The 25,666-nt window shown below is 39.7% G+C and overlaps 1 protein-coding gene and 1 pseudogene across 1 annotated transcript in view; both read left to right on the forward strand.

Annotated features, from left to right (window-relative positions):
- Nucleotides 1-24,742, forward strand: part of LOC137768306 (transcription factor IIIA-like) — a 75,538-nt pseudogene extending 50,796 nt beyond the window's left edge.
- The window catches only part of DGKB (diacylglycerol kinase beta), an 804,767-nt gene that overhangs the window by 1,352 nt on the left and 777,749 nt on the right, over nucleotides 1-25,666 (forward strand). Inside the window, exon 2 of the mRNA XM_068550569.1 lies at nucleotides 14,620-14,778. The gene's annotated coding sequence lies outside the window, so the exon portion shown is untranslated. The remainder of the gene's footprint in view (nucleotides 1-14,619; nucleotides 14,779-25,666) is intronic.

Below are 25,666 nucleotides of genomic sequence, written 5' to 3' on the forward strand. Positions count from 1 at the left end.
CTTTCAGGAGTGCCGGTTTGGGAATATTTTATTCCTTTTCGTGATCCTCGCCTGGCATGAAAAACGCCTTTCTTTTCATCCTAACATGGGAGTTTGCAGATGGAGAGAAGTGCACCCAGGCGCTTCACTATATGCTCCAGGTGCACCTTTTGCACATTTAAATCTGTCATTAGAGCTAGTTTGTTGTAAGATAGGCAGTGTTTCGAGTTCATTTTCATGGTCACTGATAGCCAGAAATTGCGAAGAGCAAAGTCACAACTCAGGAAAAGAAATAGGAATGACTAAAAAAAATTGTGTATATATTTATATATGCATATAAATAATAGTAACATCTGAGTGAGAAGTGGTATTGAGGAAGAACGTAAGCACTTTAATTTTCTGATTTAAACAGTTTTGCCTTTTATTAAACAAATATGTAATACTTTTAAAAATACAAAACTAACCCCAAAATTAAAGTAAAATTCTCTTAAAAATAAAGACATTCTCCCAGCAATCCCACTACTGGGCATATACCCTGAGAAAACCAGAATTCAAAAAGAGTCATGTACCAAAATGTTCATTGCAGCTCTATTTACAATAGCCAGGACATGGAAGCAACCTAAGTGTCCATCAACAGATGAATGGATAAAGAAGATGTGGCACATATATACAATGGAATATTACTCAGCCATAAAAAGAAATGAAATAGAGTTATTTGTAGTGAGATGGATGGATCTAGAGTCTGTCATACAGAGTGAAGTAAGTCAGAAAGAGAAAAAGAAATACCGTATGCTAACACATATATATGGAATCTAAGGAAAAAAAAAAAAAAAAGGTCATGAAGAACCTAGGGGCAGGACAGGAATAAAGACACAGACCTACTAGAGAATGGACTTGAGGATATGGGGAAGGGGAAGGGGAAGCTGTGACAAAGTGAGAGAGTGGCATGGACATATATACACTACCAAACGTAAAATAGATAGCTAGCAGGAAGCAGCGGCATAGCACAGGGAGATCAGTTCGGTGCTTTGTGACCACCTAGAGGGGTGGGATAGGGAGGGTGGGAGGGAGGGAGACGCAAGAGGGAAGAGATATGGGAACATATGTATATGTATAACTGATTCACTTTGTTATAAAGTAGAAACTAACACACCATTGTAAAGCAATTATACTCCAATAAAGATGTTAAAAAATAAATTAATTAATTAAAAAAAAAAAAGACATTCTGATCAGTTGGGGAAAAAGTAAGATGTAGAATCGAAGTGAAGCCAATAACTCCAATAATAGCAAAGCCTTCCCTGAATGCTTTCTGTGTGCCAGGCAGTATTCTAAGCCCTCATTTGATTCTCACAACCACCCTGGGATGTAAGTATTTTTAACTCATTTTTGTCAGATGAGGGAACTGAGGAACAGAGACAACTAGCCCAAGATTACTTAATGCTCTAAACTATCAAGTGATACTGCCTTTCACTTTCAAAATTATCTGCTGTGATTTGTTTATAACATTGTATTTGTCCATTATTCCTTTAGGAGAGAAAGAGCAAAAGAAAGGTAGGCAGCTTGATAACATTAAACATAATTAACCCCCAGGTCAACTTGACTTTGGTCTAGCAAATAATTGTATGGATTTTTGGAGTCAGCTATAGGTAGGTGCATATCTAGGCTTCACCACTTAGTAGCCTGGCAGGCTAGCTTCTCAGCCTTAGTATCCGGATGTGTACAATGGATTGGATAATAGTTACCCGCCTTCTAGACTACCCACTTTCCTTTAGGTTCTCATCCCACCCACCCTGTACCTGCCTACACTTGCCTGCATATTTTGGATACTTTCTTCCCTCTTGATGGAGAAGAAAGGGCTGGATAAACTCATTCAGATAACATTTTAGTTGCACGATGCCTTTCCGAGGGGTATTGACATGATAAAATAGAACCCAACTAGAAACAAAAATGCTTACACCAAAGGCATCGTTGATTATGAAATATTGTGGGAACGAGATCCTTTCAGCAACTACACCCTGATTTGCACCTCTCTTTGTCATTTGCATTTTCTACCTAAGGCTTAACTGTAGTTTTTCTACATTAGTCACAGATATAACACATTACAGAGACGTAGAAACGAGGGGGAAAAAGTGAGAGACTTTGTAGAACACTCCCCATACCTGCATGGCCTCCCCATAAGCGTGCTGAGTCTTGGCTCAAAAGGGTGATACGGCCCAAATAAGGTCTCTCACATTTTTCAATTGGTTTTCCCTTCAGAGGCTGTTTTATGGGAAAAAATAAAAGGCTGCCCATTTATGTTTTTCCAGCTTTATTGAGATATACTTGACATAGTAATATTACACTGATATATCGCAAAATGATCACCACCATAGTGTTAGCTAACACCTGCATCACGTCACCTAATTACTATTTCTTTTTTATGGTGAGAATATTTAAGGTCTACTCTCTTAGCAACTTTCAAGTATATAGGACAGTATTATTAACTATAACCACCGAGTTGTACTTTTTAGATTCCTAGAACCGATTCATCTTGTAACTGGATGTTTGCACTCTTTAACCAACATCTCCCCTTTCCCTCCACCCCCAGCCTCTGGTAACTACCATTCTAGTCTCTATTTCTATGAGTTCATCTGTTTCAGATTCCATATATAAGTGATATCATGCAGTATTTGTCTTTCTGTGTGTGACTTATTTCACTTAATGCCCTCAAGTTCCACCCATGTTGTCACAAATGTCAGGATGTCTTTTCTCATGGCTGAATAATATTTCACTATATATATAAAATCTCACATCTTCTTTATTCATTCATCCATTGACAGACACTTAGCACTTAGGTTGTTTTCATATCTTGGCTATTGTAATTAATGCTGCAATGAACATAGGAGTACAGGTATCTCTTCAAGATTCTGCTTTCATTTCCTTAGGATATATACCCAGAAGTGGGATTGCTGGATCATATGATAGTCCTATTTTTAATTTTTGAGGTACCTCCATAGTGTTTTCCATAGTGACTGCACTAACTTACATTTCCACCTACAGTGCACAAGGGTTCCTTTTTTCCACATCCTTGCCAGCACTTGTTATTTCTTGTCTTTTCGATGATAGTCATCCTAACAGGTGTGAAGCAATATCTCACTGTGGTTTTAATTTGCATTTTTCTGATGATTAGTGATATTGAGTACCTTTTCATATACCTGTTGGCCATTTGTATCTCTTCTTTGGAAAATGTCTATTCAGTTCCTCTGCCCAGTTTTTAATCATTTTTTGTTTCTTTTTTTTGCTATTGAGTTGTGTGAGCTCTTTTTATATTTTGACTATTAACGCCTTATCTGGTATTTGATTTGCAAATACTTTCTCCCGTTTCATAGGTTGCTTTTGCCCTTAATTTTAGAGACCATCCTTGAATGACATGTTAAATGGTTTAATCTCATAGAAAAACCTGCTGCCCTCGTGGCAGACTTTGGATTGAGAGGTAAACAACTATTAATTCAGAACAGACCCACATCAGTTCACTGGCTCAAATACCTGCTTCTAGCCACCAAGGATCTGAAACTTTCCTTGAGCTATATTCAGGCTACAACTTGATAAACACTAGGAAAAAAATACTACATAGTGTTTCTTGTGTAGATAGTGAATTTAGTTGTATGTCCCAGCTGTTCTATTGAGGCCATAGGGTTTGGCAACTCTCTGAGAACGGTGGGATTTTGGAAGTGGAAAATATGAATTTGGAGGAGAGCCATCCGCTCCCAGTAAACAGACACACACACACACACACACACACACACACACACACACACACACACACGGGTCTCTATCTCTTTGACTTGAATTTTCAGGGAATATTAACATGGAACCTGGAGGTTACAGTAGGGACTTGGGTTTAGATTCAGAGATAGATGAGAAATCAAAGAAAGATTTTCAGCCTTGTACAAACCTCTTGACTTACCTTGTTTTAGAGAACAGACACAGGAAGGTAGGATAAGAAGCAGGGAGACCAGACAGAGGAGGACTGCTGCAATAAACAGATGAATGATGGCTACAGTTTGGATCAAGGTCGGTGAATCTTGAGAGAGAATGGATTCTGGATAGACATATATAAGTAGCCCCAAAGGAGGCAGTGACAGGATGAATATAGTACTTGAAAGAAAGAGGAGCCAGAGATACCTGCTGAGTATGGGGTGCTCTTTTCTTTGAGAAAACAAGGTTTCATTGCTTTCTTGATTATCATTAGACGGCACTTAGTGGCACAGTGCTACCTGTAAATTGTCAAAATGGGTTAAATCTAGAGAAAAACTATTCCATAGTTTTTTAAGGACCATGCTTCTGTACCGATTGAGTCCCCTACTGCAAAATGGGCTGGGGTTCTGCATTTCTATCCTGGCGCTGATAGTATCTCACTCTGTTACCTTGGGCAAGTCACATCAGCTTTCTGGATCTTATTCCGTTTCTTTTGCAAAAGTAAAATGGCTTTACCAGGTTATCTGAGGTCCATTTCAGTTCAACACTCTATTAATTCTTTGTGCCTATTACCTGATGAGGCAAACAGCTCACTCTTCCTATGTAATTGAGACTAATTGTAAAAATGTCACACAGAAGATTGTCAAATGACTTTCTGTCACAATGAGTTTGGGAAGTATTTTATTTCAGAAATGAAAGCAGAATTATTTTAAAGCATTACCAGTCCGTAAATTGTAGACATTTCTAAAGGTCAGAATATTGAGCCTCAGAAATAAGTGTTTACAAATAAGATAATTGTTTGAATAAATTGCAATTTTTGCTTCCCCCCAAGAAAGACTTTCCTGTTGGTCTTTTTAGCCTAATTGTAAACCATCAAGAAGAAATATTAATTAAAACCAGAGGCACTAGTCTTTTTCTCAGTGTTTAAGAGTTTAAAAAAAATCACTCCAAATTCATTGATAGATTCCCCAGTTTGCATTCTTCATTAACTTAGCTCTATAATATTTATTTATTAGACATCAATCAAGGATTTACACTTTCTGAGCACAAAGGTTGTATTTTATGATCAAAGTCAGCCTTCAATGAGTAATTTCAAAATAGTAGAATTTTTTTTTTTATCCTCCTGCTCAAGGATCTAATCTCCTATTTGCCAAGGAACTATTTTTTTTATAAATTATTCTATAGGTTGGCTGTTTAAAAGCTATTAATTCTTTCACTCACTCAATATATTATACTATGTGCCAGGCCCTATTTTATGTAGTAGGGATAGAACTGCAAACAAAGTCCCTAGGCCTCTGGAACTTTGCTATAGTCTATTTCATGTTCACCTTCTACGTGTCAAATGAACAAACTTAGGAGAACCTAAGGTATGATATTGTCTCTAGGTGTTTAGAATTATAATTCTTAAACAGATGTTGCTGCCTCATATGTTTAAATCCAATTATTGACTACTGTTTGTCATTCTTCCTTCTTTAACTTTAAGTACGCTTAGCTCTGAGTACCCTTACATAGCACTGCTAAGTAAGCTGAAATTTTTAGTTAGTTTTTCATAGACAGTGGATCTTTCAACTAGGCCAATGGACCTTGTGCATTTCAATAAATAAAGGTACCATGGTTAAGAGTAAAGAAATTGGATTGAGAATCAAAAGTTTAAGCTCTGGACCTGTCATGTACTGTGGATTCAAGCAGTTTACTTAACTTGTCTGAGCTGAGGCCTCATTTGTAAAATGGGTACCTCTTGAAGTTTTCTTAAGGTTCTAGTGAAATGATGTATCCTATTATTCTAAACTCTAAAAGGGCATCCTGTCATGCTAATGTCTAAAACACTGATTCTTAGTTTTAAAAGTAGCAACCAAATTTGTTGTAGACCTATAACATAATGCATACACATTAAAGAGAATAAAAATAAATAGCTTTTAATGAACTTGAAAATTTTAATCATCACATTATTTTGTTCATCAAATATATCGGGTCAGAGAACTTTCCAAGACATATCAATTCATTTCCATTTTCTTTAACTTGGAATGGGCAAATCAGAACAGCACACTCAAAACAGAGCGTGACAGAAAAGAAAATGTATTTACCTCTGTTTATCTAAAAGAGGATGAACAAGGATAATTTGTTTTAAAATGAGAGTTTTATGCATTTCAAATAGCACAAATGGCTTGTGGACACACTTTTCTCATTTCTAGCGTGATATTACCCTTCAGAGATTTACTGAAAGTGACATAGGTGTTCCACAGGTACTATTGATTACTCATCAGGATGTATTAGGCTCAATGAGATAATAAAATAAGGTACTCATTGAGAGATTTTAGAGTCTCAATAGAGAATGGAAAATGAACAGCACTATCCCTGCAGATAAGTTAAAATGGTCTTTGAGCTTTCCACAGTAAATTTGAAGACTCCAATGGGCAGAATAAAATAACGGCAATGCCCGGGGTGGAATGAAGCACAGGTTACATACTAAGACCGTATCAGTCATCTCAAGCAGAACAAGCCATCATTTTTAGCTGAGCGTTAGCCTCATATTTCACTCTCTTTGTCTCTAAGAATGTCGTAGTTCTACTGTCTTACTAGGGAAAGTGTTTTATTTTAGAATATATACTTTAAATATTTGCAGGGAAGCATTTTATCTTTAACTATTTAACATTCCTCATAAATAGTAAAAAACTTCAAGGAGATATCACAGACACTGGTGCCTGAAAGAAGAAAAAAAAATTTAAATGGATGGAGCACATTATTAAATAGTGTTTCTTATTATAAAAGAAGTTGGTACCTAGTCATGTGATTCACATGTGAAAATAATTTATTAACTGTTCATGTTTGCTTGATGAAGTACTAGACATAGCCTTTATGGATCAGGAAATAGGAATATGCAGCAGGAAACAGACTAGCATAGATCAACATTGAGGTGACGTTCAGAAACTGAATGAAGGAAAAACAAAACCAATACAAATATCCTACATGGTTGTTTTACATTATATCACCAGGTAAATAAATTAATCAAATGGTAACAGTCTCATATAGAAACCAAATAAATGTATTTGGGGAAAGTTTCAGCTCATAAATTGGTATGTGATGTATGTCTCACACAAACACCTCTGAAGCTGTTCCTTTCTTCCATGCACTAGCAATTGAATGCTCAGTGGCTGCACTTGGCAAATTGCTTGTCTCATGCAGCCTTCTACCAATTTTGAGTAAGAAGAAGAGCAAAATTAGAACTCAACTGTTATGCCATTGACAAAATAATAAATAGGAACCCACCAAAAATGTGATTAAAGAACAAAGGCATGAGCAATCCAGTTCTGAAGATGTTCATCCTCACCACGCGTAAATCTAGTTTTAATATTTCAAAGAATAAATACAGACAGGAGAGCGAGGTGAAAATAGTTGTCAAACCGCAGCACAACAATCTACATGCAAAAAGGAGAAGGGGTAGTTATTTTAAGAATGTCTTATTATTGCATTTGATAATATAGACTCATTCAAACTTCTTTCCTCAATAAATCTTAAATTAATATTTACTTTATTTCCTCAAAGGGCAAATAGAAGACCATCAGATAATATGTCCTAAAACACAAGAGTAGATAAATTTGTAAATTCACTGTAGTGGATGTTGAGGTCCACTCAATAGACCCCCCTTTAGAAACAATGCACTAGTTCCCTCCACAGCTGGGGGTGTTCCTGGCTCACAACCCTCCCAAAGAATTGCCTTCTGCCAAAGGGAGCTTTGTCTCCACAACAGGTGGGGGAGTAAAAGGGAACAAAAACTGAGCACCCTTGCCTCAATTTGGGAAATCTCTTAAGGGGAACACCAACTCCAGAGCTCCCCAGGGAACCAGGTCAGTCCTCTGTGGTCACCCTTTCACAGTCTGTCTATTTCCTCTGCTCAGTCCTGCTTGCTTACCTCTCTTTTGGTTGTTGTTCTGAAGAGCGCTGCTCAATACACCACATGCAGGCAAGTGTCAGTCTCAGAGTCTGCCTCCTAGGGCATTGACCTTGGCACTGGCCTCCTCCCTAATTAATTATAATTTGAAACTGCGTACACTCTAACAGGAAATTGGAAAATCTCTGCATTTTCTCATTACTTTACCATCATTTTATTAAATTACTGTGCTCATTTGTCTCAAAACATACTGCTTCCCTTTTATTCATCTTTCACAGTCTTGATCAAATTCTGATCACATCAAGAATGCAGGATGCTGACTTTTTCTTTTCTAAATGCATGATTTAATAAGGACAGAAAATTTTGAAAGGTCACTGAGTCCAGTTTTAGTTCTAGTTTTCAAAAGCCAATAGACTATGAACATTCTATTCAGTCCTCCATTAGCATTAGTTGTCCCTGTCTGACAGTTCATTCAGATTTATATTCCCAGACATGGGCTACTATGAAAATTGAATTTAAAAGAAATAAACCAGGAGTTATATCAGGAGCACTGCCAATTCTATTAGGTACAATTTGTATTTTTAAAAACAACTTAAATATACCAATAAAATGATTACCCACTATCTACTCATGTTTACTATCTAGTATATATCACACTAAGTACTTTTCCCATATTGTCCCTAAACCTCACCACATACTACGAGATAAATATTATCAGTATTATACAAGGAAAGAGAAATAAGGTTCATGACTATTAAGTAACTAGGCCAAGATTGCATGTTTCATTAGTGGTAGTTTTGAAGCCCATTGGCCAAAGGCTACCAAGGATACATCTGTAGTAATACAAGGCCAAGTTTATTTAGCTTGGTGTAGCAAGGGAGGACACTCCACAGGCAAACCTTGGGAGTTTCTCAATCTGAGGAGATAATGACAAACTGTTACGGGGTATTGGGGCTTGGTTTGAGTGGTTTTAAAATGAGCGGTACACACAATGTTCACTGCAGCACTGTTTACAATAGCCAGGACATGGAAGCAACCTAAGTGTCCATCGACAGATGAATGGATAACGAAGATGTGGCACTTATATACAATGGAATATTACTCAGCCATAAAAAGAAATGAAATTGAGTTATTTGCAGCAAGGTGGATGGACCTAGAGTCTGTCATACAGAGTGAAGTAAGTCAGAAAAACAAATACTGTATGCTAACACATATATATGGAATCTAAGGGAAAAAAAAGGTTCTGAAGAACCTAGGGGCAGGACAGGAATAAAGACGCAGACATAGAGAATGGACTTGAGGACACAGGGAAGGGGAAGGGGAAGCTGGGACAAAGTGAGAGAGTGGCATGGACATATATACACTACCAAATGTAAAATAGGTAGCTAGTGGGAAGCAGCCACATAGCACAGGGAGATCAGCTTGGTGCTTTGTGTCCACCTAGAGGGGTGGGATAGGGATGGTGGTAGGGAGAGCAAGAGGGAGGAGATATGGGGATGTATGTATATGTATAGCTGATTCACTGTGCTATAAAGCAGAAACTAACACACCATTGTAAAGCAATTATACTCCAATAAAGATGTTAAAAAAAAAAAAAAAGTAGCCTGAAGCCAACCTAAGAAAACATCTATTCCTGGGTTCCATGCCAGACTTACTTAATCAGAATCTTTGGGAATGGGCTCTAGAACCAGCATTTTAAATATGTATATCAGATCTTCCCAATGCACTCCAAAGTTTAAAAACCACTACTCTACAATATGACAGCAAGGAAACAGCCAAGAGGAAAACATTTTAAAGCTACAGACATATAATTGATATAAAAATATTGAAAATAAATTAGGATTTTGATTTTTTCCTACATATTTTTATTTCCTAGGAGTGTACAAAGGATTTTAGACTGTTTCCCCTTTCATTTGAGTCTTAAACATTTTAAAATTAAATGTTAAAGATGTTAAGGGTATGAATGTCTATCAATTGAAAAGTTTCCCAACGTTGCCAAATAATAAATGATCTCTATAATAGTAAAGGGAAAAAAAAAAAAAAGTTGAACTGTACAAAACAGTATCAGTTGAGACTGGTAGGTTGAGAGAAGCAGGAGGTATTTACTGATTGGTTGTGGGCTCTTAGTAGAGATATTTTAACCACAGGGAAATGTTTCCTGTAGTTTTCCTTGGTCCATAAGTCTGTCATTGTGATATATGAGCTAATACCCATTAGAGGGCCCATCAAGCAGTTTCTCAGTTGACTTAAAACCCATGGCAGTGATCTGAAAGCCGCCAATGGATATGAGCCCCTTTTACCTATTCAACTCTATCATGCTACCTTCAACCTGGGCAGATAAGAATATAACTTTTCCCTCTTCAGGACTGGATATTATTTACCACAGTTAGATATACTGACCAGCAGTTTATTTATTTATTTTTTATTATTTATTTGTTTATTTGGCTGCTTTGGGTCTTAGTTGTGGCCCACGGGATCTTCGTTGCAGCATGCAGGATCTTTTGTTGCGGCATGCGGGCTCTTTGTTGCAGTGTGCGGGCTCCAGAGCTCACGGGCTCAGGAGTTGCAGCGTATGGGCTCTCTAGTTGTGGTGCATGGGCTCCAGAGCACACAGGCTCAGTTGATGCAGTGTGCAGGCTTAAGTTGCCCTGCGGCATGTGGGATCTTAGTTGCCTGACCAGGGATCGAACCCGCGTCCCCTATATTGGAAGGCGGATTCTTAACCACTGGACAACCAGGGAAATCTCTGACCAGCAGTTTAAAAAAAAAGTAAATTTTGGAGTAGACAGGAGAAAATACTATAGAACTATGGAAGGACATGAAAACAAGGATAAGAAGTTGATTTTTAATATCATATATAATTAGGAATTATTGAAAGGTTTTAAGGTAGAAAACGATATCATGAAAGTATTAGTGGAATGAATTTGGGAAACTATGAAAAAGGTAGTGAAGATATCAAACCCATACATGGGGATTAGGCAAAGATTTTACAATAGATTTTTTTAAATGGTAGATATTACAGAGTTCGGATATTAATTTTACTTGAGCAATACAGTAGTTGAAAATGGTTGTAACGTCTTGAATCGAGCTGACTGAACAGTCAGTGTTAGCTCTTTTCTAAAGAGGAAAGTCAAGTTGATCTGCTTTAGAGCCACTGATTTTGAAGGATATATACACTGACACGTCTGCCCTTCTCAGTTTCTCCTAGACCTTGTAAAGCAGAACATGAGTGATTTTGCATGCTCATTATAACATTAGATAGTTTTGATTTACTGTGCAAGTGGTGAGACATTCATTTCCACAATTCATCACTGTGGCCACTGCGAAAAGACAGTGCATCCCGTTCTGGAGTTAAATCTGGTGACATGGCTTGACAAAGATGATTTTCAAACATATAAGGTAATTGTGCTAAAGTCAGGATGACTTACGTAGGAGACGTTATGGTTACCTATTGCCCTGGTAAACTGCCCTACAGGTTAGTGGGTGTGGGTGTAAAAAACAACTGCTTTAATATATCTTCTGCTTTGGGGGTCAGGAATTCGGGTAGGGCTCATCTGGACAGTTCTTCTGCCCCCTGTGGAAATGATTTGGATCACTGGGTGGTATTCAGCTGTTGGCTGAGCTGAACTGGGGAGTCTGAGGCTGTTTCACTTATATGCCTTATGTCTTGGTGGGGATTGCTGGGGGGCTGGGCTCAGCTGGGCTTCTCTTCCTTTCTTTTGTCATGTAATGTTAGGGCCTCACCATATGATATCTCTAGCAAGGTAGTTGGACTACATATGTGGACGTCTGGGGCTCCCAGAGACCACAGTGGAAGCTGCCCACATTCTTAAAAGCTAAGCCCAGAACTGGAATAGTTTCACTGTGCCAAACTCTATTGGTCAGTTGTCGTCGGCCAGCCCATACTAAGGGGCAGGTTTGCGAGACCCCGGTCCTTAATGGGAAGAGGGCCAAAGCATTTGTGGTCATATTTAGTTGGCCATGGCAGAGTGAGAAGTTGGGTGAGACCTCCACCCACTGCTGCTTCCAACCTGGCAGGTCGTCTCCCTGCACAAGCAGCATCCACCTGCTCACCACCTTCTGACACATCAACCCTGAAGGAACCAGTGACGCTAGAAAGGCCATCCTTACTGAGCGGTACCCATCCTGAAGCCTTTAGTATTTTTGGTGAAAATATATTATTTGACCTTATCATGGAAAAATGTAGCTTGTAAACAATGTAGAGTGCTCATATTTACCAACTCTCAAAACAACTAAATTGACTTATAATATAGACAGTTGGAACTAGTGGAAATGTCTGGGATAGCAATATGTATTTAAATAGTATGTGAACTCTGCTTTTAATTTTCGTAGATCAGATAACCAATATATATTTCAATTTTATTTAGATAACTTTTACCAACCTCAATTTTAAAAAGAAATTGGATTCTTGAATGAGATTTTTTTAAAACAGGCAACATTTTTTGGAATATTTTTACTTAAAGATATCTCTAAATCTAGAATCCTATATGGGCAGTGTGCTCATTTAAACAAAATTTTATATATATATTATATATATATAGTATATATATGGTGACTAATTGAAATAACAGGTAAATAACACGTGTTCTTATTTTCAATCAACAATTCATTAACAAGGACATTAGTTTAAATGACAAACATGTTAAAAACAATAAATTTAGAGTTGCTGGTTTGTAAACATGTCACAAAGTTAAATTGTTAATTCTAATCTGTATAATTGAAAGTGAATCACAGTTAGAATACGGTTATTTAAAGGCTGTCATTGCTTTCATTTTAAGAAACATGTGTTTTTATGAATTATCTGTATTCATTGAACATAAAAATACCACAGATTAAAATATGAAGTCCAACTGGAATTGAAATACTTTCCTATTTTCATAATTATTAGAGGTCTACATGCATGTTTGTAATACTGTATACTTCTTCCCTGTGTATGAGAAAATAATCTCTCTCCTGCATACATCCTATAGTTACTCAATTTTCAGAAAATGATTGTGAGAGAAACATTTTCAACAGCTTTTTTCAAGTTAAGTGGTAAAAAGATAAGTTATATATATGTGGTCTTTAAAATAATTGTTGTATACAAATTATCATTTATCCTCTGGCATAGATGTTATAAAGAAAAAAATAGAAGTTTCTGATAAATAGTCACAGAAATTCACCATTTTTACTACAATCTTTGGGTAGATGATACACATATTCAAAAATGTATTTGTTTGTCTTACCAGTTAGATATGAAACAACTGTGTATCTACCACTGTTTCTCAAACTAATTAAATAGAATTAGTGTTAGTATTTAATGAGATTTATGCATCCCCTTAATTCACTTGATAAACATTAATTGAGCTCCTACTCTTATCAGTCTCTTCTAGGAGTATAATGATGAACAAGACAGAATTAACCCCCATTGTCCCGAAGCTCATATTGTTCTAGAGGGAGCAGACGATAAAATAATAAATAAAATAAATACATATAATTTGAGAGAGTAATTAGTGCCATAAAATTTAATTCAGACAAAAAGAGAGAGAAAGCTAGGTAGGTGGGCAGTGACCCTGTTTTAGATCATGTGGTCAATCAAGTCCTTTCTATGGAGGTGACATTTGACAGTGCTATATACATGGAGAGAGTGGACTATGCATGATCCTGCCCTCCCCCAGTATTCTATCTCTCCTTCCCTGCCTAAGTTCTTTAATGGCACTAATTAATATCATATATCTATAAATATATATCATAATATTATATATAAAATGATTTTATTGTCTGCTCCCTTGAAGAGAATGTGAACTTCAAAACTTAAGGATGGCAGACGCTAAGTCAGTCTTATCCATCATTATATTTCTAGAGGGGGTGTTATAAATATATCTAGTTCTACAGATGAGGCAGCAAGGACTCTTTAGTGATCAGGTGTCTTAACCAAAATCATACAACCTAGTAAATAGGATGAGGAGGTAGAAGGAAGAAAGTGAACACATGCTGAGTGTTAATATGTGCCAGACAGCACGGTGGGTACTTTATGAATATTATCTAATTTAATCCTTAAAGCAACTGTCGTAGGCTGAATGTTGGCCTCCAAGATATCCACATCCTAATCCTCAGAACTTGTAAATGATCCCTGATAACAAAAAGACACCTTATACATGCGATTTAGCTGAGGATCTTGAGATGAGGAGACTAAGTTGGATCATCCAGATGGGCTGTAGTCCGTCTTTTAAGGGGTCTTAAGAGACGGAAGCAGGAGATCAGAGAGGAGGCAGGTATTACTTCAGAAGCAAGAGGTTGCGGTGATGTGAGGCCAATGAATGCAGCTGACCTCTAGAAGCAAGAAAAGGCAAACAAATGAATACTCCCCTAGAGCCTCTAGAAGGAACAAGCCCTGTCAACACCATGACTTTAGCCCAGGGAAACTGATTGGAGACTTCTGGCCTCCACAGCTGTAAGAGAATAAATCTGCGTTGCTTTAAGCCACCAAATTTGGGGTAGTTTCTTATGGCGCTCATAGGACATTAATACAGCAGCCCAGCTGGGGAGCTCAGGTAAAGGTTAGGTAACTCGTCCAATATCACAACACCTCGGTAACAGAAAGTTAGGCGTTCTATTTCTGTGCTCTCAGATGGTGCGCCAGAGTTTCTCATTGTAGGCAGAAATTGCTCCCCTGCTTTAGAGTGTCCAGCAGTCACCAGTAATTCTTACAGTACTTAAAAAAAGATGGCACAGTAAGTCTTTGGCTTTGTTTTGCTGGGGTTTTTTGATGGGAAAATATTTATTCGTTGTAGGTTTTCACAAACTCAGCATCAAATACACTTCTTCCATATCAGAGACCACCTGCTCCAGAGGACCAGCAGCCCTTCATGAATTAGACCTCCAGTAGCACTCGTCAACCCAGAAGTGCTCCGCTTCCTTCTCTGCAAAACGGACCTAACACTTTCAACAAGGTAATTCTAACAAGATTGTGCAGCAGTAACAGTGCTTACTGGGGTATGAGATCATTCCAAAGTCTAGTACTGTAGGCTTAGAATGAGTGAGTATCAGTATTAGTGGGGTGAAATAGCTGAAAATTCTGTGACGATAATCCCTTTTTTTTTTTTAACCTCTTTATTGGAGTATAATTTCTTTACAATGGTGTGTTAGTTTCTGCTTGATAACAAAGTGAATCAGCTATACATATACATATATCCCCATATCTCCTCCCTCTTGCGTCTCCCTCCCGTCCTCCCTACCCCACCCCTCTAGGTGGTCACAAAGCACCGAGCTGATCTCCCTTGCTATGCGGCTGCTTCCCACTAGCTATCGGTTTTACATTTGGTAGCATATATAATGTGACGATAATTCTTTAGAGGAGGCCATCAAGCAGATGCACAGCACCCAGTCCTCTTTTCTGGAGGTAAGTGAGGGCAGTGACCGTAGTCCATGCGGCTTATTTTTGGTGTGTCATCCTCAAATCAGATTCCTTGCCTTAAATGGACTTGCCTCCCCTCTGACCCTTCCTTGTTGCTTTGATAAAATAGAAGGCGCTGTGCCATATGCTTCTTCATATTCGCTTAACACAGTTCTGTTGACCTTCACGCTCACATCCCATTCAGCCTAAATAAGGTCTAGAAGAGTTTATGGAGACAGGGAATTCATCTGGGTTGTTGAGCTAGGAGCTCAGAAGAGAATACTGGGACATGGAGGCTCTTTCCCTCCCAAGGTGAGGTGACCTAAGAAAAGCGTACAGAGACTGGCGGTGTCTTTAAGAAAAGCAGACTACGGCACACCATGGTTGAATGCTTTAAGAGGCATAGAACCTCAGCCTCATCTTGCAACTTCCCTTGTAGTTGAACATGAGACATTGCTTAATTGAATCCGGGCAGAGTGGAAGCATTCATGTACATGAAGACTTAGGCCTATTTATTGCCTGGAGTCTTCTGTGGGTAGGAGAAAGGGTAGAACAGTCCACCATTGCAGAGAGACCTGAGGGGGTGAAGTGGCTTGCATTCCTGCTATTGGAAATGACAAGGATTCATAGGCCAATGGATGCAGAATAGAGTAGCCCAGCTCGAGTCTTCTTAAATGTGCCCCGTGAAAAAGGGAAGCTGCCAGCAAGAGTCCCCAGAGCCTAGCATCCACACTACAATCCTATGCATTGTGGAGATCCCCTCCGGCCCTCTGAAAAACCCACACATATGCCCTAAGAGAGCGAACATATAGGAATGCTGTCATGAAAGACAACAAAGGCCTGACTACAAAAATATGAGGAAAGACTGTTGTCCCTCCTCCTCCAATTCCCCCTTTCTCACCTCAGTACAAGAGGAAGCAGAAAAGGCAGGAGGAGAAGGATGAAGGAAAGTGAAAGATAAGTAAAAATGCCCTTTCTCACAGGAAGACTTTGAGCCATGGGCCAGTCTTGAGTTGTGGAGAAGAAACAAGCTTTGAATGGAATTAGAGATTGAAGCTCTGATTTAGACTAGATTGATCTTTTGAATAAAGTTGACTGAGAGTGAGTCATAATGATTGAAGAGGAAATAGAAGTGACTTGGAAGTTATGAGATTTGTATAACGTTCCATCAGGGAGCAGGGAAGGATCAAAAAGGAATGATAAGTGGAATAGTTGCTTAAAAATAAAGAGACTTCCAGAACGCATTTCCATCAAATTTAGTTCACTCCGTAAACCAGTTAATCTCGTAAGATGTGGAATGGAACAGTTAGGACTTGAGACCAGACCTCCCATATTACTTTCAGGTTGTCTATATTACAGCATACATAATCTGGGTTCTAATATCCTTAGAAATCACCCTAACACGAGAATTTAGTCTCTCGTGTCTTTTATTTCCATTGAATGTGCCTCTATAATACATTGTACAGTGCAGTGACTTTAGTGGTCATCTGTCAATTCTCTTCCTGCTTTACAAAATCAGATTAACTTTAGACTTCCTTGGTAGGTGTTTTCTCATGTTATTGTTTCAATTTCTGGTTTGCCTAACTTGCCACACTTTGTTCTTGCTTGGAAATTTTTCCATTTTCTCATGTAATAGTCAAACGGGAGAGAGACATGGGATGATGAGAAGTTATAAGATATACTTCCAGGAGCAAAATTTAGAGTATCTTTGATAACACAAAGACAACATTTGGGACTTCCCTCGTGGCACAGTGGTTAAGAATCTGCCTGTCAATGCAGGGGACATGGGTTTGTTCCCTGGTCCAGGAAGATCCCACGTGTCACAGAGCAACTAAACCCATGAGCCACAACTACTGAGCCTGCGCTCTAGAGCCTGCAAGCCACAACTACTGAGTCCACGTGCCCCGACTACTGCAACTCACTGTAGCTGCAGTGAGCCCACGCACTGCGACTACTGAAGCCCACGTGCTCTAGGGCCCGCGTGCCGCAACTACTGAACCCAAGTGCAGCAACTCCCGAAACCCACGCACCTAGAGCCCATGCTCCGCAACAAGAGAAGCCACCGCAATGAGAAGCCCGTGCACCGCAAGGAAGAGTAGCCCCCACTAGCCACAACTAGAGAAAGCCCGCACACAGCAACAAAGACTCAATGCAGCCAAAAAAATAAATACTAAATAAAATTTTTTAAAAAAGAAATGGTAAAGAAAAAAAGACAATATTTGTGTTTCTTTAGGGTTTATGCTTTTAACCTAAGGAGAGGAGTAAAGGAGACATTACTTTGTCTGAATGGTTTCTTGAAAAATTTAAGGTGTCTTGAATGTCAACCAATAAAGAGACTGTCGATTTAAATAACTCAATCATGGTTATATGAAATAGATGGAGAATCACAATGGGAAAGGGAAAACCTATGTTCAGTCATTAAGTGGCCTAAGGACATTTAGAAGATAATTAAATAAAAGCATCTCCTAAACCTGAGGCAGATTTAAACACTAAATATTAGTAAAGCTGTCGTACAAACTGTCTTTAAAGAAGGAAAGCTCTCTTCCCTTTCCTGTACTACTTGGAAATTATAAGAATCAGCATGTCTCAACTTTCCGTTTCAAGCTTCAAATCTTTTTTTTTTTTTTTTTTTTACTTTTTTTTTAATGTATTTATTTATTTATTTTTGGCTGCTTTGGGTCTTTGTTGCTGTGTGCAGGCTTTCTCTAGCTGCAGCAAGCAGGCTTCTCATTGCGGTGGCTTCTCGTGTTGCCGAGCACGGGCTCTAGGTGCGTGGGCTTCAGTAGTTGTGGCACACAGGCTCAGTAGTTGTGGCTCATGGGCTTAGTTGCTCCGCGGCATGTGGGATCTTCCTGGGCCAGGGATCGAACCCATATCCCCTGCATTGGCAGGCGGATTCTTAACCACTGCACCACCAGGAAAGCCCCAAGCTTCAAATCTTATTCCCCCACCAAAAAAGAAAAAAAATCCAAGGCATTTAAACTGAAATATGTCAGGTTTAAGGATGGAATTCTCTCTCTATTCTAGTTCAGTGTCATGAAAAACATACATGTCCATCAAAAATGCTTTCAGCCTACTATGTATGTGTCATTGCAGGATGGTAAAGATCTATTCTTTTCCCTGTTATAAAATAAGCAGTTCAGCAACAGAGTCAGATTGTCAAATCTCGTTGGGATCTTAGGGCTTGTCTAGATCACTCCCCGTGTGGTTGAACTCAGTAGTCCAAGGTTTCTCATCCGCTCAGTTACAGGATTTGAATCACTGACCATTTCTGCTGACTCCTCTCCGGTATACCCATTCTCTCTGGAGAGCATTTGTAATTTGTATCCTGGTTCCAGATAGCATACACATTCTTCCCCCCACCCCAGATACTCCCACCCCAAAATACCAAATAAATTTTGGAATGAATTTTATTTTTCTAAATATTTTTTAGTTTCAAAATTCACAATCGTGTTGCTTTGTGAAGTACTTTTTCCCCTCCATTTTTTGTCTCCCTGTTTCTTCTGCTCTAAGCCTTAGTTCCTTAATTATTTACACATTTGAGCATCTTTGGATGGTACTGTGGCCTAGAAGCTGGAGGTCAGTTTTAGGAGAAATAGGACAATCTGTAGGAAGATGACAAAACAGAGAACTTAGACAATTTGACCCATTTCCCAGTCATTCAATGTGCTTCCAAGGTTGTTGTATTTTGTGTCAAATTGGCTACTCGTACCAGCATGAAAATGAGATAATTTTGATCATGTTTCCATAATCATTTCTGAATTAGATAGGGGAAGCTTAAGTCCTTTAACATTAGACTCTGAATTTAATGGCTGAAAAAAGAGACATAAAAGACTTGTTTCTTTTTGCGTAGTAGTCTAGTGCAGCACTTCTCAAAGTATGAGAAAGAAAATTGTCAGGAAAGTAGATTCTCGAGCCCCACTCTAGATCTACTGAATCAGAAACTCTGGTGTGGAGGGCCAGCAATGTGTGTTAAACTTTCCAGGTGTTTCTGATGTACATTAAAGTCTCTGGGACAATTTTCCAGCCCAAGGAGATGTATGTTTATGACAGTGAAAGGGGGTTATCTCTGCTTCACTTAGTCATTCAGAGTTCCGAGCTGACTATATCTTTGCCATCTTCGACTTGCCCCCACGAAACAGGTAAGAGCACAGAGCAGGATATGTGGGAAGTTTCATAGGACCATTGTAGTGCTTCTTACCTACCTTCGGAGGGAATTTCAGCAAATGGTCACAACCAACTGCAAGAGAAGCTGAAAAATGTAATATAACTGGGCATATTATGTCCAGTTACTACTAAAGAAGGGAGAAGGGACTTTGGTGGATGGTCTATGCAACCATCACACGATTATCTTTGGACAATCAGGTTTGCTGGTGATGTGTTTCATCTCTTTTCTTCTTAAATTCCTACTGATGTTGCTTTCACTCAGGTACTTTAATTCTGGCATTGTACAAGAGTATTGCATCATGGGAGCTAAAGTAAGAGGGTAATTCAAGAAAGAGTAGACAGTTAACAGTGCCAGATGCTGCCGAGAAATCAATGAAATGAGCACTAAAAATGTCCCCTAGAGTTGGCATGGGGCCAAAAAATGGAGGCCACTGATGACCTTAGGAAGGATTGTTCCATAAATAAATGGTACAAAAGCCGTGTTGGCATAAACTATGTTAGTAAATGCATAGGAGATGAAAAAACAAAGACAGCAAGACATAATTTTTTTAAAAGATTAACAGTGGAGTGGCAGAGAGATAGGGCTGTAAGTAAGGATGATATGGAATAGAGGCGTAGGAATGATTCCATATAGATGGAAAAGATCTAGTTGAGAAGGTTTGGTTGAATATTCAGGAAAGGGAAGTTGGATAATACTCCTGAAAAATTATAATGGGGTCCAAACACACAGATGGGAGGAGTTACCTTAGATAGGAAAAGAAAAACTGCCTCTAATGTAACAGGAAAGAAAGAGGAAGGAGGGAAAGAGAAAAAAAAAAATTGAAGTAATAATTGTGGAAATTGAGAGATGAAGTTTCTAGATTAACACAGATGGATTGCTGAGCAGTATGAAATATGTATTTGAAGTTACTTTGCACAAATCTACATAAAATCATTGTAGTAGCCTGTTAATGTTATATTGGGTTGCTATATTAATTTGGCTGCTGTAAGCCCTAAAAATTACATTTATTGGAGTGTCTCTTAATTTTTTTAAAGCATTTAAAAACTAACCAAGAGTAGGGAAACTATGATATTTTATTTTTGCCTAACCCTGTTGAATTAATCTGTGGTAAGAATTCCTTAGTCAGCAGGTTTATTACAAATATAGCACTTTGTGAAATTCAGTAACTCTCTTAAGGCTTCAAAATGAACACTCATATGGGAGGATTTTAAGAGCTGACATCATTTCTCCGTATTTTATTGGAATTTTAGAAAATTCTGAAAAGAATCTCATCAAATGAACCAGTATTTCATGTTTATAAAAAAGTAATTAAGAAAACTGTGCCTAATTTAAACATGCAGTTTATGTGCCAAGAAATGAAAAAAAAAAATAGGCCTTTGTCAATCATTAAACAAATTTTTAAAATCAAATCTCTAGGTGCCTATAAATTGTGAAGGGACCTGGATATTTATCCAGTGCCAGGCTTTCAGCCTTGCAGTCCGGCTGCTGTCGGCCTCTGAGTGTAGGATGCGCTTTGCTAGAGCCCACCGTTGCTCTGAAAAGTTAACTTTGCTTACCAGGCCCTCACACTCTGGGCCACGTGGCATCACCCTAATCACTGCAAGTACCAGACTAGGGATAAGCCGTACACTAAATGATTCAAATCAGCCAGTCCTCAGGGAGCCTGCAAAACCTAACTAACCCCACACTGCTTGCCAAAGCTGCCTACCTAGCTGCACCCCACAACTCTAGTTTGTTGTGACCTCCTCCCTGGGTGTCATTCCCTGGGTGGCCCTGCCCAGCGGCCATCTCTCTCAGTCGCGTTAAGTAACAAAACATTCAGCCTTTCATCTGCGTGAATCAGTGTGTTGTATCCCACCATCAAAAGAATTCTTAGTCTTATAAAACAATTGGCACTATGGCCACAACCACTGACTCTTGGATAACTTCTTGCGAGACTGCTCTTGGCTCACTAATTGGCTCCAGACCACAGGGAGAGCAGTTTGGGATGGAATTTGAGCTTGGGCTTTAGTCTTGCAGCCTGAGGCCAGTTGAGCTGTGCTTTCCAGGCTGGAAGATTCGGAGGTTCTGCTTTTTGTCACAGTCTGTGTTTGGCAGAGACCTGTTCCAGGGGGCTCTCCTTGATGGTGGTGGTGTTTCTTCATCGTTATTTGGGGCAGAACTGGTTGGTCTGTGTGTTTCAGGGGACTCCTGTGCAGGAAGATGTTGGTTGGGCTCCCCCCATGGGAGAGAAGTGGCAGCTGGGTGTCATTTTGATGTTGCTCAGGTGGGGGTGGCAGCTCCCTCTCTTTGTGGCTGCGTATCTCCTGGCTGTCCACAGAGACCTTTATGCTCCCTAGACTGTCAGGAATATCACAGGCTGCACCTTCAAAGACCAGCCACCCAACCTGTAATCCAAAGGGGCCCTCTGGCTCGAGGAAACAAAGATTTCATCCCAGCAACCCCCTTCAGAACACCCGCCAGGTATCCAATTACTTAAAAAATACAAGACCCCTACCCATTGTGCTTGGGCCTTAGTGAGCGCCCCAACATAACATGTGAAGGGACTGATACTTCTGACAGTGGGCTTTACTGAGCTGTCCCAGGGAGAGGCTGCAAACCCCAGTCCTCTAGTGGTGGGCTGCGAAGGCCTGGAGTAAGAGCCGGCTGCCTAAAGGCAGGCCATGAGCCCCTACCCGCTCCTTTCCTATAACCACCTAGATGGTTCACACTGAGTTATGAGACAGAGACAAACTGAAACCACAGGCATAGGTGACTAGAAGCCCAAAACAGAGGGAAAATAATGGAATGAAAGGAAAAAAACCTAGATACAGGGGGAGAAAATAAAAACTGAATTATATGTGTGTGTGTGTGTGTGTGTGTGTGTGTGTGTAATATTTTTTTTAAACAAAGGTCCATAACTTAAACAATTGAAAATCCAAAATTTACTAAAATAATTTCTATGACAAAAAGATAAAAAGGGTGCTGATTGCCTTTTGTGCCTCTACAGCATAGGTGCTAAATTAACTTTAACAACTGCTAAAATGCACCAGTTGACTTCATGGATTTAATCATACTGGATCTCATATTACAGTTTTATCAGAAGATCCTACTAAATATAAACATGGAACCCCCTATAACCCTAGGAGAGTAACTAAACAGAAAATACAGAAAAAAGAGATATTCCTTATTTTATGTTATAGCCCTGCCTAAATTTCCCATAGTCATAATATCTATTGCCCTAAAATATTCTATATTGGAAATAGACACTCTGAAATAATGAGTAATAAATTGAAGCTAAGTAAAGTCTTTGGCACTTAGAAACTGGCTTGACAAAAAAAGACCCAGTTAAAATATTAAAGTGGTCCAATTTAAGTTAAAACAGGGCCTTCAAGAACGCAAACTTCATATAAGACCTAATTAATAAAGGGGTGATTATGTCCACCGCCTCTCCATTTAATAGGCAAATTTTGCCTGTTCTTAAACCTTCAAAAATTGAAGAAAAAAAAAAAAGAATAATGCCTCACAATGGATTACTGCAACTTTAATACTATGGTCCCATCCATTAAGGTCCCCATTCCCAATACCCAATATTATTAAAATTACTGATGTCATCCAATTAACAACCAGTAAATATTTTGATAGTAAAAGGTTTGGCTAATATGTTCTCTTCAGTGCCTATTTTAACAGCCTCTCAGCGTCAGTTTGCCTTCACCCCCAAGGGAAGCAGTGCACCTTTTCCAGCCACCTTCTAGAGTAAGGACCTCTTTGCAATTGCGCACAGTCTCTGCAGACAACATCTAACTGCATCCACTGTTCTCCATCAGCGCAGATATGATATTCCAGCGATGACATCCTCCTTTAAGGACGTTTGTTAACACACTCATTAAGGACATAAAACTCCAGCATCGTTTAGTCAGTGTTGCATTCTGTAGGCAATATAGTCCTCGTGTAGAGATTCTACTTACTCTCTCTGATACTGTTACTTACTAATCAGCCCGCCTTGAATGGGACCCCCTCCAACAAAAGGCTATAAAACTGGTCCAAATTAACATCGATAGACCCCATGGGGAAACATTCCAGAATGTACATCTGGGTGGTATGTGGGGTTGGTCCAGAGTGGTTCACTCTGGGCAGAGTCTCGGCTGCCTGCACATGGTGACCACAAGGGACCACACATGTGGTTGCCTTCTTGGCCCTGCACGGGTGCTCCCTGGGGTGCCAGGCTTTGATCTCGGGGGCAGTGTCCTTCCTGCCCGTCACTGACGTGTTCTCTGCAGATGCTGTTCACTGGGATAGGCAGTAGCCCCGCCCAGCCCCGCCCCACCCCAGCTGCCCTTGCTCCCTCCCCGACTCCGCATGGTCCCCAGGAGGTTCTTTTGCTCCTTACCTGACTCCAGAGCCAATCGCAGTAGGCCTGAAAGCTAGATATGCACCTGTGCAAGCACATGGGGAGAGGGCATGGGTCTGTGATAATGAAGAGTGTAGCCAAGCCATCACCAGGGACTACCCTGGGAGATGCCACATCCTGCTCCACATGGCAGAACAGCTATTTATTCTTCAGAGAGTGGTTGTGATTAAAAATTCAACACAAGGGAATTCCCTGGTGCTCCAGTGGTTAGGACTCTGTGCTCTCACTGCCGAGGGCCTAGGTTCAGTCCATGGTTAGGGAACTAAGATCCCACGAGCTGTGCGGTGTGGCCACAAATTTTTTTAAAAATAAAAACTCAACAGAAAATCAAGCTTGAAGAAACATTTTGAGTGCAAACGTGAAAATCAGCAAAAACAATACGTATGCTGTTTTGAAGGTTGTAAGAAGACCTTTAAGAACAGCAGCAGCTAGAAATCCATCGGTGCCAGCAGAAAAATGAATCACTGTTCAAGTGAAACCCTGAAAGAAATGGCAAGCACTTTTGTTTCACCCGGCAGTCTGAAAGGATGAGAAGAAAAGTCTACGAGAGCCACGTTGTGTCAAAAGGGATGTTCATTGTGCCAAAAACATGTGAGAGAAACCCGCTAAAAAGAAAATAACATGTGAAGCATGCCAGAAAACATTCAAGCAGAGAGGTGAGGGTAAGCAACATGTGAAAACTCGTGTCCCAGAAAGGGATGTGTGTCAGTGTCCAAGAGAAGACCATGGTGGAAGCTATGCAACATGCTTGGTCTCAAGAGCCATATTTTCTCCCTGCCTGAGGAAAAGCACCCGTTTGTGTGTGAATATGCTGGCTGGTGCAAAAGGTTTGCAATAAAACACAGTCTCACAAGGCATGCCGACATGAAGAAAATGAAAATCAAAGTAAAAGCATCTCATGAAAAATCAAGTCGGGCCTTTCATCTCAGTGGATGTATCTCTTCTAAAAGGAAACACCAGTGAGGCTTCTCTTTGCCTAAATACAGAGAGTCACTGAATGGTATTGATCTCGATAATTACTCTCAGCTAAATATCAGGTTGTATTGTTGAAAGGACTACAAACCAACAAGCTCAGTTACTTTCTCTCAGAAGCACATTTCCCTTTATTAAAAACACTGATTTAGAAAAAAAAAATTGACAGGCACTCATGTTACTCTCCTCAGAGGCTCCTTCGCTACAGAAGTTTTAGCACCCTCTTCTCACACCTCCAGGAGTCTCAGGACGCTTATGAAGGCCGTAGGTTGCCGTTGGGCTTCTGATGTTAGAAACTGACCTTGGCTCTGTGCTGTACACCATTAGAGCAAAAATCACTGGCCACATACTGGTCTTTCCTAGAAATCGTGGTTCTCATGGATCCCTGAGCCTGTGACTTTCTATACCCAGTTGCCCATTATGCCTTGGGTCATAAATGCAGCACCCCTCAATCTGAGCACCTCTACTTAGGCCTCCTTGATAAAGAATGGAACCAAACCTGGGCCTTCTGGAATATTCCACCTGGAGGAGGGGTTTGTCTCTCCTCTCCTCAGTTTCTTGCCAGATGCCAGGCTGCTGGATAAGGTTGCCCTTCTCCCAGTTACCTTAGCTACCCGGGGAGTCCCTTGGGATCAACTGGTGGAACAGCAGTGAAACTTCATAGACTATATGGGTGACATTGCCACCATCATAACTGACGCTCAGTGGTATGGCACTGCTTTCCATCTCCTAACTGGTATGTCCATGACAAAGGACAGGGCCCAAGAGGCAGAAAATTTGCCATATTTCAGTCATTTTAGCACTGTACGCCCTAGTCAGCAAATTATTCCATATACATGTATTTTTTAAAAAATTCTTGAGTCATTGCCTAAGAGTTGTTCCCTCTGTTCAAGGTAAAGGACTCTGTGAACCACT

This window comes from Eschrichtius robustus, chromosome 8 (assembly GCF_028021215.1).
Source record: "Eschrichtius robustus isolate mEscRob2 chromosome 8, mEscRob2.pri, whole genome shotgun sequence".
NCBI lineage: Eukaryota > Metazoa > Chordata > Mammalia > Artiodactyla > Eschrichtiidae > Eschrichtius > Eschrichtius robustus.